Source organism: Cavia porcellus, unplaced genomic scaffold (genome assembly GCF_034190915.1).
Source record: "Cavia porcellus strain 051 isolate PalLab524CR breed Dunkin Hartley unplaced genomic scaffold, mCavPor4.1 scaffold_12, whole genome shotgun sequence".
Lineage (NCBI taxonomy): Eukaryota > Metazoa > Chordata > Mammalia > Rodentia > Caviidae > Cavia > Cavia porcellus.
Window position 1 is genome coordinate 67,903,555 of NW_026947495.1, and position 14,118 is coordinate 67,917,672.

A 14,118-nucleotide genomic window follows, 5' to 3' on the forward strand; every position below is an offset into this window, starting at 1 on the left:
AATGTGGAAAATAGGTAATCTATACACAATGGAATGATATGGAGACATAATCAGAATGATATCCTGTTGTTTGCATCAAAATGAACAGAATTGGAGGGCATTATTTTCAGAGAAGTAAGTCTGAACAGAAGTAAGTCTGAAACCGAAAGCCAAACATTGCTTGTGTTTTTCCCTAAGCGGATAGCGAAAGAACTCAATTGGAATGTGTAATAGTAATTATTAGAGACCAGAAACAGGGCAAGAGGGAGGCGAAGGAGTCAGAGGGAAGCTGGATAAAACAATAAGATAGAATTAATTCTACACTCTATAGCATCATGATTCACAATATCTTATTATATACTTTATGAATAACTAGAAGAAAGAAGCTTAAAGACTCCAAAAAACAAACCAACAAAGAGATGGAAATGTTAATTGTCCTGATTTAACCTGTATGTACCATATCCACATATTAAAACACCCCACTATCCCCATAAATATGTACACTTACTATGAATTAACCAACATTGTTTTTTAAGATTTAAGGAAATGGAAATTATAATTAGCCTAATTTGGTCACTACACACTCTAGTCATTAAATTGTCAGAGTATATTCTATAAGGATGTAGAAATAAGTAATAATCTAAAAACATTCCAGGGGCTGGGGATCTAGCTCAGCGGCATAAGCACCTGCCTTGCAAGCAGGTGGTCATGAATTCGATCCCTGGTACCGATAAAAAAAGAAAAAGACAAAAAAAATTTCAAAAAAGAAAACGCTGTCCTCATCTGTAATGCTGTCCTCATTAGCCAGCTGATGACCAGGTCTAGAACTGATAAAGTACAGTTATTAAGACAACATCAGCTTTTCTTGTTTACTTGTAAGTTTGCATAGGGCTTCATGGTTACTATCTGTTGAAATAGATTTAGAGGATTTAGAATTCTCTAAAACTATTTTAAAAGTTGACATACATTTGCTATCTTAAATACACTTATTTGTCAAAAATTTATCATCTGTGTTCTTGGCTTTTTGTGGCAACAGCGAGAAGGAAGCCAGGTGCTGCAGGTGGTCAGGGGTGGAGAGAGGAGCAGCGGCTGAAAGGCAGCAGAGAAGCTGCCAGAGAACCTCAATTGGTAAACCCGGAGACTGCCAATGAGTGGCTTGTTGCATTTGGAAATTGGATGGTGGTTGGAAATCATTGAACATGCAAAGTCAGTTGAACAGTGTAGATACACGGCAAAGTCTGGGAGGTGAGAAAAGTCAAAGTTATAGCTAACCCAAGTCCTCCGCCAGTTTGGGGGAAGAGGTTAAATTCAATTCCACCTCCTACAGGAAGCCTCAGCTGAGCCCTCTGCTGGCATGGCCTTCCTTAGTGCCCTGTACTCTTTCAACCACCTGGATTAGTAGATCTTTAATTTACTTATTTATCATGATCTTGTTTTATTAGCTCATGTGTACAGTACTACTAGACATTTATATTCATCTTAGGGTGTAGGTATAAGTATATAACATATCTTTTTTTTAAAATTTTATTTAAAAGGAAAAAGAGAAAAACACAAAACAAAACAAAGCAGTGTAAGGGTACACATAATACAGAACTACAAAAAAAAAAAAAAAAACCAGTAAGAAATCACCAGTTAATAGATTACATATTATCATCTTAGAAATAGTTGCTCAAATCACAGTATCAAAGAATACAAAGTGGACATTCAAACAGTGAGACTGCAAACAGTTGTGTTCAATGATCCAACCAAAAACATTAATATGGTCAGCTATTCAACACCCCTAAACACACTTGCTGTTGTATCCTTTAGAGCTCTTTTTTTTCCCTCTCTTTTTTACAACAAAATTTACACATTTTGGGTTTTATTACTCCTTAGTTCTTATTACTTTTTTTTGGGGGGGGGAGAGAATAAAGTCAAATATGGCAAAACAAAGCTGTCAGTTAAAACCAAGGATAGACATAGCACATGATGTAAAACAGAGTACAAGGTTATCAACAATGGTTATCAACGATGTCTCTTGTTTCCTTAAAAAGAATTGTCTATCTCATTAGATATTATAAAGTTGAACAAAACAGTAGAGAACAAGACCAATAAAACTTAGGCATTGTAAACATTACAGGACTTCCAAAGGAGACAATAGTCAAACCAGAATGGGCATCTTAGTGAATCTTATTGTCTTCAAAGTAGTTGCCTATTCCCTCAAACTTGATACTATCATACAGAATGGAACAGAGTCTAATCAGTCAAAACAAGATGGTGGGAGTATTACAGGACTTCAAAACAAGTTAATAGGAAATCAAAAAAAGTTACTATTATATATCCTGTTAATTTTTAAAATTTTTCCCCTTAATTAAAACAAACATAAGAAATAACTAAATACTTTTTTTAAAGAATAAGGGAGAGATTGAGATAAAACAGGACATAACAATATAACAATAGAGGTCACAGCATGACTGTTTCAGCAACCTCGTGCTTCACCACCAAATAACCCGATTTAGTAGTAGTTACCATAGTGTCTGTCTTTTTCCTTGAAATATTTGGATAGAACTTCATATACTATAGCTTCAAATATTTTCATATCAAGAAGCCCAGAATAAAGCCTTTCCAATTAATAAGTGAAAACTTTATAAGGCTTCAAGGCCACATAATGGGGAATCATGATTACCACATATTTTTATATATTTGAATCATTACTTACATTAGTGAAACTATTCGGTATTCACACATGCGAGATTGATTTATTTCACTTATGAGTATGGTCTCAAGCTGCGGCCATTTATTGATAAATATCTCAATGTGATCTTTCTTTATAGCTGAATAATACTCCATTGTATAGAAATACCACAACTTTTTTATCCATTCCTCAGTTGATGGACACTTGGGTTGTTTCCAAGATCTGGCGATTACAAATTGTGCTGCTATAAACATAGGTGCACATATATCACTGTGGTATGATGCTTTCAGTTCTGGGAATATGCCTAGAAGTGGAATAGCTGGAATAAATGGGATTTCCAATCCCAACTTTTTGAGAAATCTCCAGACAGACCTCCACAAAGGCTGTACCAGTCTACACTCCCACCAACAGTGCAGGAGAGTTCCTTTTTCCCCACAGCCTCTCCAGAATTTGTTGTTGTTGGTTTTCTTGATCCTGGCCATTCTTTCAGGAGTGAGATGGTATCTCAGTGTGGTTTTAATTTGCATTTCTCTAATGACCAATGATGATGAACATTTTTTCATGTATTTATTTGCCATTTGCATTTCTTCATCTGAGAAGTGCGTATTCATCTCAGATGCCCATTTTTGGATTGGATCTTTGAATTTTGGGGGTCTGAGTTTTTTTAATTCTTTATATGTTTTAGACAAGAGTCCCTTGACTGAGAGAGAGTTCACTAAAATCTTTTCCCAGTTTGTGGGTTTTCTTTTCACTATGCTGGAGATTTCTTTTGACATGCAGAAACTTTTTAATAAGAAGTGGTCCCAGTTATTGATTCTGGGAAGTATTTCCGTGTGGTTTGAGTCCTGTTCATGAATTCTCTACCTACTCCTATGTCTTCAAGGTTTCTACCCAATTTGTCTTCCAATAGATTTAGTGTTTCTGTTTTAATATTCAGATCTTTGACCCATTTAGATTTTAATTTAGTACATGGTGATAGAAATGGGTCTAGCTTTATTTTTCGGCAAATGGAGAGCCAGTTTTTCCAGCACCATTTATTAAAAAGACTGTCGTTCTTCCAGTGAACCTGCTTGGCTCCTTTATCAAAGATAAGGTGGTTGAGTGTGTTTGTAGTTGTGGTTGTATCTTCTAATCTATTCCATTGATCTTCAGCTCTGTTTTGATTCCAATACCATGTTGATTTTACTACTGTTGCTTTGTAGTATAACTTCAAGTCAGGGATTGTGATGCCTCCTGCCTTGCCTTTGCTGCTTAGAATTGCCTTTGCTATTCTAGGTCTCTTCTGGTTCCAGATGAAATTTAGGAGTGATTTCTCTAGATCTATAAGGTATGTTGACGGTATTTCTATTTGGATTGCATTGAATCTGTACAACAGTTTTGGGAGAATGGCCATCTTCACAATGTTTGTTCTTCCTATCCATGAGCAAGGGATGTCTTTCCATTTTCTGAGATCATCCTCAATTTCCTTTTTCAGTGTACTATAATTTTCACTGTATAAGTCTTTCACTTCTTTCGTAAGAGTAATTCCGAAATATTTCATTTTTTTTTGCTTGCTAATGTGAAGTGTGCAGTTTCTCTTATTTCTCTCTCTGTGATTTTGTTGTTTGTGTATAGGAATGCTATTGATTTCTGAGTATTGATTTTGTATCCAGCCACATTACTGAATTTATTTATTGTATCTAAGAGTCTTTCAATGGAGTTTAGGGGGTCTTCTATGTAGAGTATCATGTCATCTGCAAACAATGATAATTTAACTTCTTCTTTTCCTATCTTTACCCCTTTTATTTCTCTCTCTTGCCTAATTGCTCTGGTATATAACATATCTTGATTCTCTTTTTAGTCCCCTTCCTTTCCACACCCACTTTCTTCCCCATCTCCAAATCCCCCTTTCCATTTTATTTATTTATTTGTTTGTTTATTTGTTTGTTTGTTTTTAAGACAGGGTCTCACTAGGCAGTTCAGGCTGGTCTTGAACTCACTATGTAGCCCAAGCTGGTCTCGAACTTGCAATGATCTTCCTGCTTCAGCCTCCTGAGTGCTGGGATTACAGGTGTGCACCAATACACTCCACTTGTTATTTTTTGATCATAGATATAACATATAATGTTTGCATTCAAAGTACAAATGAAAAGCAAAGTAAAGGATTTATGGAAGGAAACAATGAACTAGATCTTTCACGAACAGATCCTGGGAAACAGCCCAGGATACCAAGGGTGTATGGTGGGGAGAGAAGGGAGCACTAAAAAGATCTAACGCGTGTCATGTACATAAAACAAATACCCACACTGAATGTAGACATTAAATCTTTATTTTATTTATTACTTAATCCTGGGTTTTCTGTAATTATAAGACAAAGACCACATCTTTTCCCATAAACTATGTAGTACAGTGGTTGGCGTTTAACAGGTGTTCAACAAATAATTTTTAATATGAAAACAGTAAGAGAACAGTTTGAGGAAGAAGAATAACATGTTATGTCTTCGACTCGAGTGGAAGAAACAGTCCACAAAAGGCTTGGCTGACTAAGATCCTCAAGAAGAGAGAAAATTAGAATGTATTAAAGAAAAATTTCCAAGTCAAGGATTAAAACAATTTAAACAAAAAACGTCTTGGAGCACTAATGTCCGAATGTTGAGGTTTAGTGAACATTGAAGTGGAGGAGGATTGAAGAGATTTATGAAAGAGAACATTGTGCGATCAGACAACATGGGCAAATCTGTGACGTTGTAGAAGATGCTTCACTCGTGTAAACTTCAATTTCTTCATCTTTAAAATGATGATTCAAATATAAAGAGGAGGAGGTCAGGAGGCCTGAGTATGTGTAAAATGTGTATACACAGCAAACATTCAAGCAGCTTAATTATTGTTATACCTACCTTTGCTCTCCTTTTTTTATTAGGCTTAAAAATGCCTGAATTTAATAAACTAAAAAGAAATCTGCCAAGAGTCGTGTTTGACTCTTACTGAAGGGGTTGTGAACTTCTAGGAGCAAAGACTATGTGTGCACTGTGTGTAGGATTCTGTCACCGAATCGTTGATCAACAACTGAAAATATTCATTCTTCCTTTGCCTCCTGTCTTTTGCAAGTGTGCCATCATACACAGAAAAATTAGAACACAATGCAAAGTTCCTGATGGAAAACTGAGAACAGTGCCAGATTAAAAGTGCGAAACTCTTCACCAAGTTAATGAAGCCAGTTGTAAGGCAGTTGGTACCTCTGCACAGCCTTCTGACATTCTTTGCCAACTTCAGTCTTGATCTATAGATAATCGCAGTGCAATTCCGCCATGTGACCCTCACTCACAGTCTTTGTTGATTTGTATCGATGACGCAGGTATAATTTATAAAAATGAGAGAACAAGCATGCTTTGGTTTTCTGCACTACCACCACCAAAAAGCAGTCTCTGTGACTTTCATTAGGAAAACTGTGTACATAATTTACACATAAAGCGATCCTAGACCTATCGTAGACAGTATGCCTGGGGATAATGTGGAAATTATGCTCTACTGTGTAACTGGGAAGGTCTCCAAAGATGAGTGCCATTTCTTGCAACAGCAGAATTCCTTTCTCACATGAGCCATGTGACAGAGGTGTGTTACTAACCGGCTCACCCATGGATGCTGGCAGCCAAGTGGCACCAAAACAGAGCTCTCATTCTGCATTATGTAGTTGGAAATTCCTGCGGTGCAATAACTTTCAATGTGCACAATGTTCTAAGTGTCTCATGTCTTCTACTCAGGGAGGACCAGGCTGCCAGAGATCGATCTCTCTTTTTTCTTTGAGAGGAGACATACATTTGTCTTAGAGAAAATCTTAATGGATGTGTTTGTGTCTTTTTTTGTGCAAAGAAGCTGTGGTTTGTGCTATTTCTTTTGTTTTTCTGCTTAATCTTATGATATATGTGGATTTATTTCAGAGTCGTGTGTGTGTGTGTGTGTGTGTGTGTGTGTGTGTACTTGCATGCACACATGTGCATGTTTGGATTCCTTCAGTTGCTATGCATATAAGAAGAAGATGCCTTGGCTATTACATACAAAAGCTGGTTGTTAGTAGCCAGAATATGGGAAATGCTCTCCACGGGGCACCAAAGATGGGTACCAAAGATGGTGCCTTTGGTTATTTCAGAAGTGTTACTATGAAATCTCTTTCTTAGAACTCTGAGGTTCCTGCATGTATTTTCCTTTTTTCAGCTTGAATTCAAAAGTATCACTACTTTGTAATCTAATTTCTCAAGAATAATTATTTACTTATGACATTTTCATAATAAAAAATATTTCAATGGAAATTGTTTCCTTTAGTTCATTTTCTGTGTAGTTTTATAGTAATACGAAACAAGGACTTTCACCTCTAGGGAAATTTTACTGATTACTTTTAGAACCTGACATTTTGGCTGATTCCCTCATGAAATCAAATCTATATGGAATCCTTTAATCCACCATTAACCTTTATTTGAATTCTTTAGAGTAATTCAAAAGAATATATAAAAATGTGTCTGGGCAACGAGTAGGGAGAATGTTTTATGAAAATTAAGCTCTTTCTCCATCACTTGCAAAATCTCTCCCTGAAATGCCTTAGCCCAAGCTTCCACATTCTCTCTTTTGAAGTCAGCAACAGCCTCCTGACTGGCTTCTCCACCACTGGGTGCTTCCTCTGTGAACTTCTTCCAAGACAAGGCTCATATCGGACCATAGCCACAGGTTCTTTGCCTCAAAAACAACTGTGTATCCACGCTTCAAATTCCTCGGTGGCTTTCCTTCATTCTTAACATATGAAAACAAACTGTAACATGGACTGAACGCTTGGCTTCCTGACCTGGTCTTCTCTCATTCATTCCACACTTGCACCCTCCTGCCTCATCTCATCTGCTTTTGTTTTGGCCCTTAAAAATCATAAAGTTCCCTCTTGTCCGCACACATTCCCTCTACTTGGAACACAATTGTTCATGCTTTTTTTTTTTTTGGTCTTTTCTCCTTTTTATCGGTACCGGGGATCGAACTCACGACTGCCTGCTTGCAAGGCAGGCGCTTACAATTGCTCATGCTTTTAACTGAACTCTACTCTTTCTTCAGCTCAGTTCTCCCTTCCTCAGAGGCACTTTCCTTCACTAACATAATTTGTTTTTTTCTTACAGTTATTATTTTATAGCACTCAGTTCTATTTTAATTGGTTCCAGTTGAATATTTATATTTGTTTCATGTAATGTGATTTTTAAAAAATTTTTTCGAGACAGAGTTTTACTATGCAGTTCAGACTGGCTTTACATTCACTTTGCAGTCCAGGCTTGCCTCACACTCACAGCAGTCCTCCTGCCTCAGCCTGCTGAGTTCTGGGATTACAGGCATGCACCACCATGCCTGGCCTGTGTACTGTCTTTTATCCAAATTTTTCTTTTTTCCTACATGTAGCTGGAGATGATACTTGGTTTTTGCTTGCTTTGTATCCTACAGTCTAATACAGTACCTGCGATATGGTAGGGATCCTATAAGTACTTTACTTTTTTGTTTTATATTTTTTGTTTTGTAATGATGAAGATATGAAGTTATATAGTAACAATCTAGAATAAAAATCCACTAGATCCATTATGATTTTATGGCCGTTAAGCTATTAAAATGTATTAGTTTTTTGAAGTCAGATAATTTTCGTCATCATAGAGGAAGTTGATTAATAAAAGAAAATTTATCTGGGACAGACCTAGTCTTGGTTTTTATGATAGAGTATGGGGAGTTGGTCAGCATGCCCAAAATGGCCATGTGAAGAAGTTTTTAGTCATAATAACAGGCATTTCTTATTTTGTGTCAGACATAGTGCAAAGCTCTTGATTTATGATAGATTACCAATCATTCCCAGTAGCCTTTGAAGGGTTGGTTCTGTTGTGACTGACATTTCATAGTGAAGAAATTGGAACATATAAGGCACTTGAGATTACATAATTGATAGACATTCATAGAATTCATAGGACTCTAGAACTGACTTCATGTAGTACCTTATTAAAAAATACGTCTTTGTATTTGGTCTAGGAAACAGGTAGAAGGTGAATATTTTGTGTTTTTTTAACAGGCAAAAGTAGGAATAAATGTTTACATTTAAGAACAAGTGCAGATATCTTGCTGTGTTTCAAATATAAATACCATCAGCATTCTATTTCTGAAAATACTATTTAATGAAATAAAAATTAAGATGATAGCCTATCTTATTCCTTATATATAGCCTTTAAAATTTGGAATCATTTGAGTTTGTACACTGGAATCTTAATACTGCCCTTGGTATTAAAGTTCTGATATTATTAATAATAAAATGAGTACTTTATTTTTACACATTATCATAAAGCACTGTTACTTACATGATGAATTTAAATCTCCTGAATCCCCATAAGATAGGATTATCTCCTTCCCAAAGGTATAAGCCTGAGCAGTAAAGCTCTCAGGCACACAACAGATAACCAAACCTACTGCTGTGGCTTCCAGTTCAGCGTACACACCTTGTTATCACAGAGCCTCTCAACTATACAGTGGCACGGTCTGCTTCTGTGATCCCTGTCTGTGCAGAGTGTGCACACTCACTATTCAGTTTATGCTGAAATATTTTCTGGCAGAGCGACCTTTTCTATTTGAGCTTTGAAATTTTAGTAAAATTCATTGAGCAGTTTGCTTCATGGGAAAGAGAAAAATGAAACAGCTTATGTTTTTGGATTAAACAAGTGCATCTGTCATGACACACATTTACATATGTACATTTACTTTATATATATTTTATTCACAAGCACTAAGAATTATTTTATAAGACTGCCAAAGAAGTATGACCAACACCATTTTCTTCAGAGCTCGTTAATACCAATTTCTAGTAAAAAGTGATCTCAAGCTGAGTTTAATGCTGTTGTTTTCTTACTGTTAGCTGCTGGGAATAACAATAACTATAAACATTGAAATAGATGGTAAAAATTAAAATAGCATTTTTATGATAGGTCATATTATTAAAGCACAAATGATGAAGTTTGAATGTAATAATTGTTTTTACTATTCTGAAAATCTGTTTCTAAAAGCTTTCTTTCTAATCCTGCTCTGTTTACACCAAACCATTAAAACACTTTGCTCAGTGTAGCATCTGCACAGGAAGTGAGTGCCAGCAGAGAACCTGCCTGGCCTCAAGACCACTCGTTTTCACTTTGAAGCCCTCGGCACTGATGTGCACTGAAATTCTGAAATTCGTCCAGCATGCATCAAGTCAGTGGAAATAAAATCAGAAACGACTTCCTCGCAGAAGTTGTGGGTTTTTCTGTTTGTTTTTTAGTTTTGATAGCCCAAAGCACAGCGTGCTTGTGTTTCCGACCTAGGCGTGGCTGTTCTCTAGAGTGTGTTATGCTGGCCAGCAGCCATGCTGCCTCCCTTTGTGGCCTGAAGATGGGAAACAGGTGACCAGTTGGCAGGGAAAGAAAATATATTTTTACGATTCTGGGATATAAACTGGAAAGGTGAGCCAGGAATTGTATCAGTAGTTGTACTTGGTTGATGTTTTATTTTACAAAATACACATTTGATCTTTGTGAAGAATTTTTTTTTAAACCCAAACTAAAATGAAAAAAAAAATATCCCTCCCACCATTAGTGTAGCAGAAAACGTCATTAAGCTGCACATCTCACTGCTGGTGTGGGTTTTGCAGCACAACGGTAGAAAGTCTCTGCTTCTGTGGGAAGGAGAAAATCCAGACACGCAACACACTTGGTACTGGGTATACCAACCGTGAGCATGAGCACTGAAGACTGGGATGGAGTCTAGTCCCAACTGCTGGGCTTGAAGCAGCCTCTTCTCTCCATAAGTGCAAATGAAGTAAATGATCCATGCCCACTACTTCCCACTGCTGTGGTGGGGGCCCAAACCTTCTCTGTGATGGCTGCTTTACTCCAGTGTCTCATGGCAGCTCAAATGTATTTATTCTTTTAACCTGGAGTGAAAAATTGGTGCCTTTACCTTGTTTCTTAGTATTATGGTTTCTTAGTCACTTTCTTATCACGGGGCATAACACACAACACCCACAACTTAAAGGGAGAGAGGTTTATTTTGATTCACAATTTCAGAAGTTTCAGTCCGTGGCTGGGCAGGCTCAAACACAGACATCACGGGGTAGGCACTGTAGGCATAGGAACCCTGCTCACATCATGGTGGCTGAGAAGCAGAGTGAAGGGAGGAGCCAGGAAGTCTCCTTTCAAGTCATGCCCCAGTGACCCACCTTCTCTGAGCAGATCCCAATTCCTAGGATCACAATAGTTACATTCTTAACAGTGTTCCCATGATCCAATCACCTTCCAAACGCAAGAGACTTCAGATCTAATCCGTAACACAGAGTGATGATTCCTGTGTCAGAAGATGAATGAGCCAGTGTTATGGCTTGTGTCTAGATGTCCCCCAAAAGCCTCTTACAGTCATGGTGTGGCTTTTTCAGAAGTGGCTGGATCTAGAAGCGTGTGACCCTGGGATTGATTCACTGTGCAATGTTAGCGTCAAGGAGGTTAGCATTAAGGGTATGAGTGCTACCCACCCTAAGTAGCCTGTGTAAGATGTAAGCGATAGAAAGAACGTGGTTGCCCCTTGTTGCTTTGCTGCCTTTAGCCTCCCATGAACTGTTCCTTTCTGCTTTTATCCTGTCATGTCTCCCTGCCTTGGAGCCAGCTGCTTATGGACTGAAACCTCTACAGACTATGAGCTAAATAAACTTTTCCTCCTTTAACTTTGGGTGTCAGATATTTTGACTCAGCAGAAAAAGAAAGTAACTAAGATATCCAGAAAGTGTAGATCTGAAAGAAACAGCTGATTTCAAGTATCTCTGGTCAGATGCCAAGGTGTGATGGTACAGGTGCACTTCATTAGATACCTTTATTTTTGTCCTCAGCTCTTTGTAGTGTTTTATGTGGCATGGCTTTTGAAAATGGAAATCCCAGGGACGTTACTGAACACTGAAAGTTAAGCTTTCCCTACAATGATGGCAATTGCTTGCCATATTTACCTTTCTCACCACTGTTTTTTCCCAGGAAATATTGAAAGCCTTTATTTTTATGCTGAAAGCCTCATGGAGGTCTGATTCTGCTATGCTCCTGTCGTTATAAAATACTGTGTTTTTCCCAACTTCTTTTGAGTCAGGAAATACAGAAGCCATTGTTACGGAGAGGTTGTGGCAGTGGTGAAACAAACCAGTAATCAAAATCATCCGACTTTGGTTACTTCCCCCTTTTTGGCTTTTTCCCTTCAGTGCCACAGATGGAACCCAGGGGCGACTTCTACTTTCAAAGCTCGTCATGGCTAAAAATGTACCCATTGCCTCACGGTCTCCACTGTCCATAGGGCTCAAGACTCGATTTTTTTTTTTTAAAGACTGACATAGTTTTGGATAAGGAATACATTTAAATGATTAAAACATCAGAACAGTTACAGATATTTGTGAAGAGTGTTCTTCCTTTCCAGACCCATTTTTAATTCACACATAGCTTTCCATACCATGACCCCCAGGTATGTAAATGCTGTTATACGTTTCTTATGAATTCTTACAGAGGTTGAGTTTTTATAACCATAACTCAATATGTTTACTTTGTTCTTTAAAAAACACCCACCCATAAGTGGTGGTAATAATATGCATAGTTTAGTACCCTGATTTTTTCGCTTACCAGAATTTAAGTTTTCTTTTTAGGCAGTGCTTGTTCCTATGACTGTGTATAGTCATCCCTCTGAAGGGTTGGTTCTGAAAGCAGACCACCGTAATTTTCAATAATCTTTGTCAACAAACAGGGAGAGCAGAGTCGCTATTGCTTCAGAAAATTAAACAGAAAAATGAAAAGAGGCACCTATTGGTACATTTCCATCCTGAGGGTAGGTTCTGTAAGTGCATGCCGTTTGTATTCCTTGATCACCCTACGAAGTGTTCTCCCTGTTTTCTAATAAAAATTGAGTAGAAATATATATCTGTATCTTTTGCAACTCATCAAATTTTGGTTTAATGATTTGGCATTTAAGAAAATCACAGATATTTAGTCAAATTTGTCTATTATGAATCTAAGAAAAATGCCTGATAATATTGGTATTCATCAAAGAACTTAAAAATGTAGTTGCTGCCTGGCTGTCTCAGTTCTCTTAAATATACTTTTTTGAGAGGAATCATTAAATCTGTTTTGTTCTAATGTATCCAGTAAGTTTCCAACTGAGTTAGCATAGTTTTCTGTTTCTAATGACAGAAAATAAAAATTGAAACCTAATTAACAAAATACAGAATTCATAGTCCTGACATTAAAAGTGTATTATATATAGAATTATTTAATATTTCTTGATTTTTTTCCATTAAAAAATCACTTACTGCTGGTTGCAAATACTCTTTGAGATAGTTTTTAGTGATGTAAATTATTTCTGTTCTGACTCTGTAATTACATGATGGACTGGTTCCTAGAGTATCATATACTTAATGGGAGTTTCTAAAAATGCTTTAATCATATAATTGCTAGTTTATCAAGTAGAAACTACAGGTCTGAGAACACTATCATTATGTCATTATTTTCCACAAAAGACTGTGAAACACACTGAAAAGGCTATTATGAGGCAAATAACAGTTTTTTATAGTGTCTAAATTTGCAAGGATTAGAAAAAAAGGGAACAGTAAAGAAAATGCTAAAGGTGAAGAATTTAAAGTCCAGCCAGGCCATTCATCTTGTCTCTAGCTGTGTAAAATCAGCACAAAGAAAGCGACTAGGTAAGACTAGAAGAGTAAGCTAGTAAAGTATCTAGCTCAGTGCACAACACTGATATTTAATAATAATAGATAGACTAAATTCTGTGACAAAACTAAATGAAAGGAAGTAAATGTGCATCTTTCTATTTTCCCGAGTCAAGGTGCATTTTTTCTTGTTATTCTTGAGAGTATCATGTTCAACTGTGATTGAAGTAAATAATCATATTCATCGGCCTCCAATTGGGAAAATAGTGGCACATAACCTGGAATTCCTATGAGGTTAAATTTAAATGTAGTTTTACAAAACTGAAAGACTTAACAGAACTTTTCTATTTGATATAGTGAAGAGTCATGGTGAAAAAATGTATTTTTAACACAGTATGATAAAAGGTCAAAGTAAAACTGCTTCATTTGCAGGATTCATATGAGAAGACAAAACCCCAAAAAGTCTGTCTCTAAAGATATTTCTGTAACACATACACACGTGTAGACACACATATATTTATACATCTAAAAACCACCATCAGGGCAGACACTTTTAGCTTTAATCTTCTTACCAAGTCAGGCGCCATTTATCCACATGCTTCATAAACAATCAAAATGTCCTTCCCTCAGGCTTGTTGTCTGCCCCTATATCTTAATCTCAGGAGGGAAAGAAGTTATGAAAATTTTAGACTGAAAGACCAAAGTTGATAAACCTCGAGCTTTAAAAGTACAGAGCGTCGAAACTTCCATGGATTATCCTAATATAAAAGTTATT

At 36.8% G+C, this 14,118-nt stretch overlaps 1 long non-coding RNA gene across 3 annotated transcripts in view; it reads left to right on the forward strand.

Moving 5' to 3' along the window:
• Positions 1 to 14,118, forward strand: part of LOC111754159 (uncharacterized) — an 84,292-nt gene that overhangs the window by 22,534 nt on the left and 47,640 nt on the right. The gene's annotated exons all lie outside the window — the stretch shown is intronic.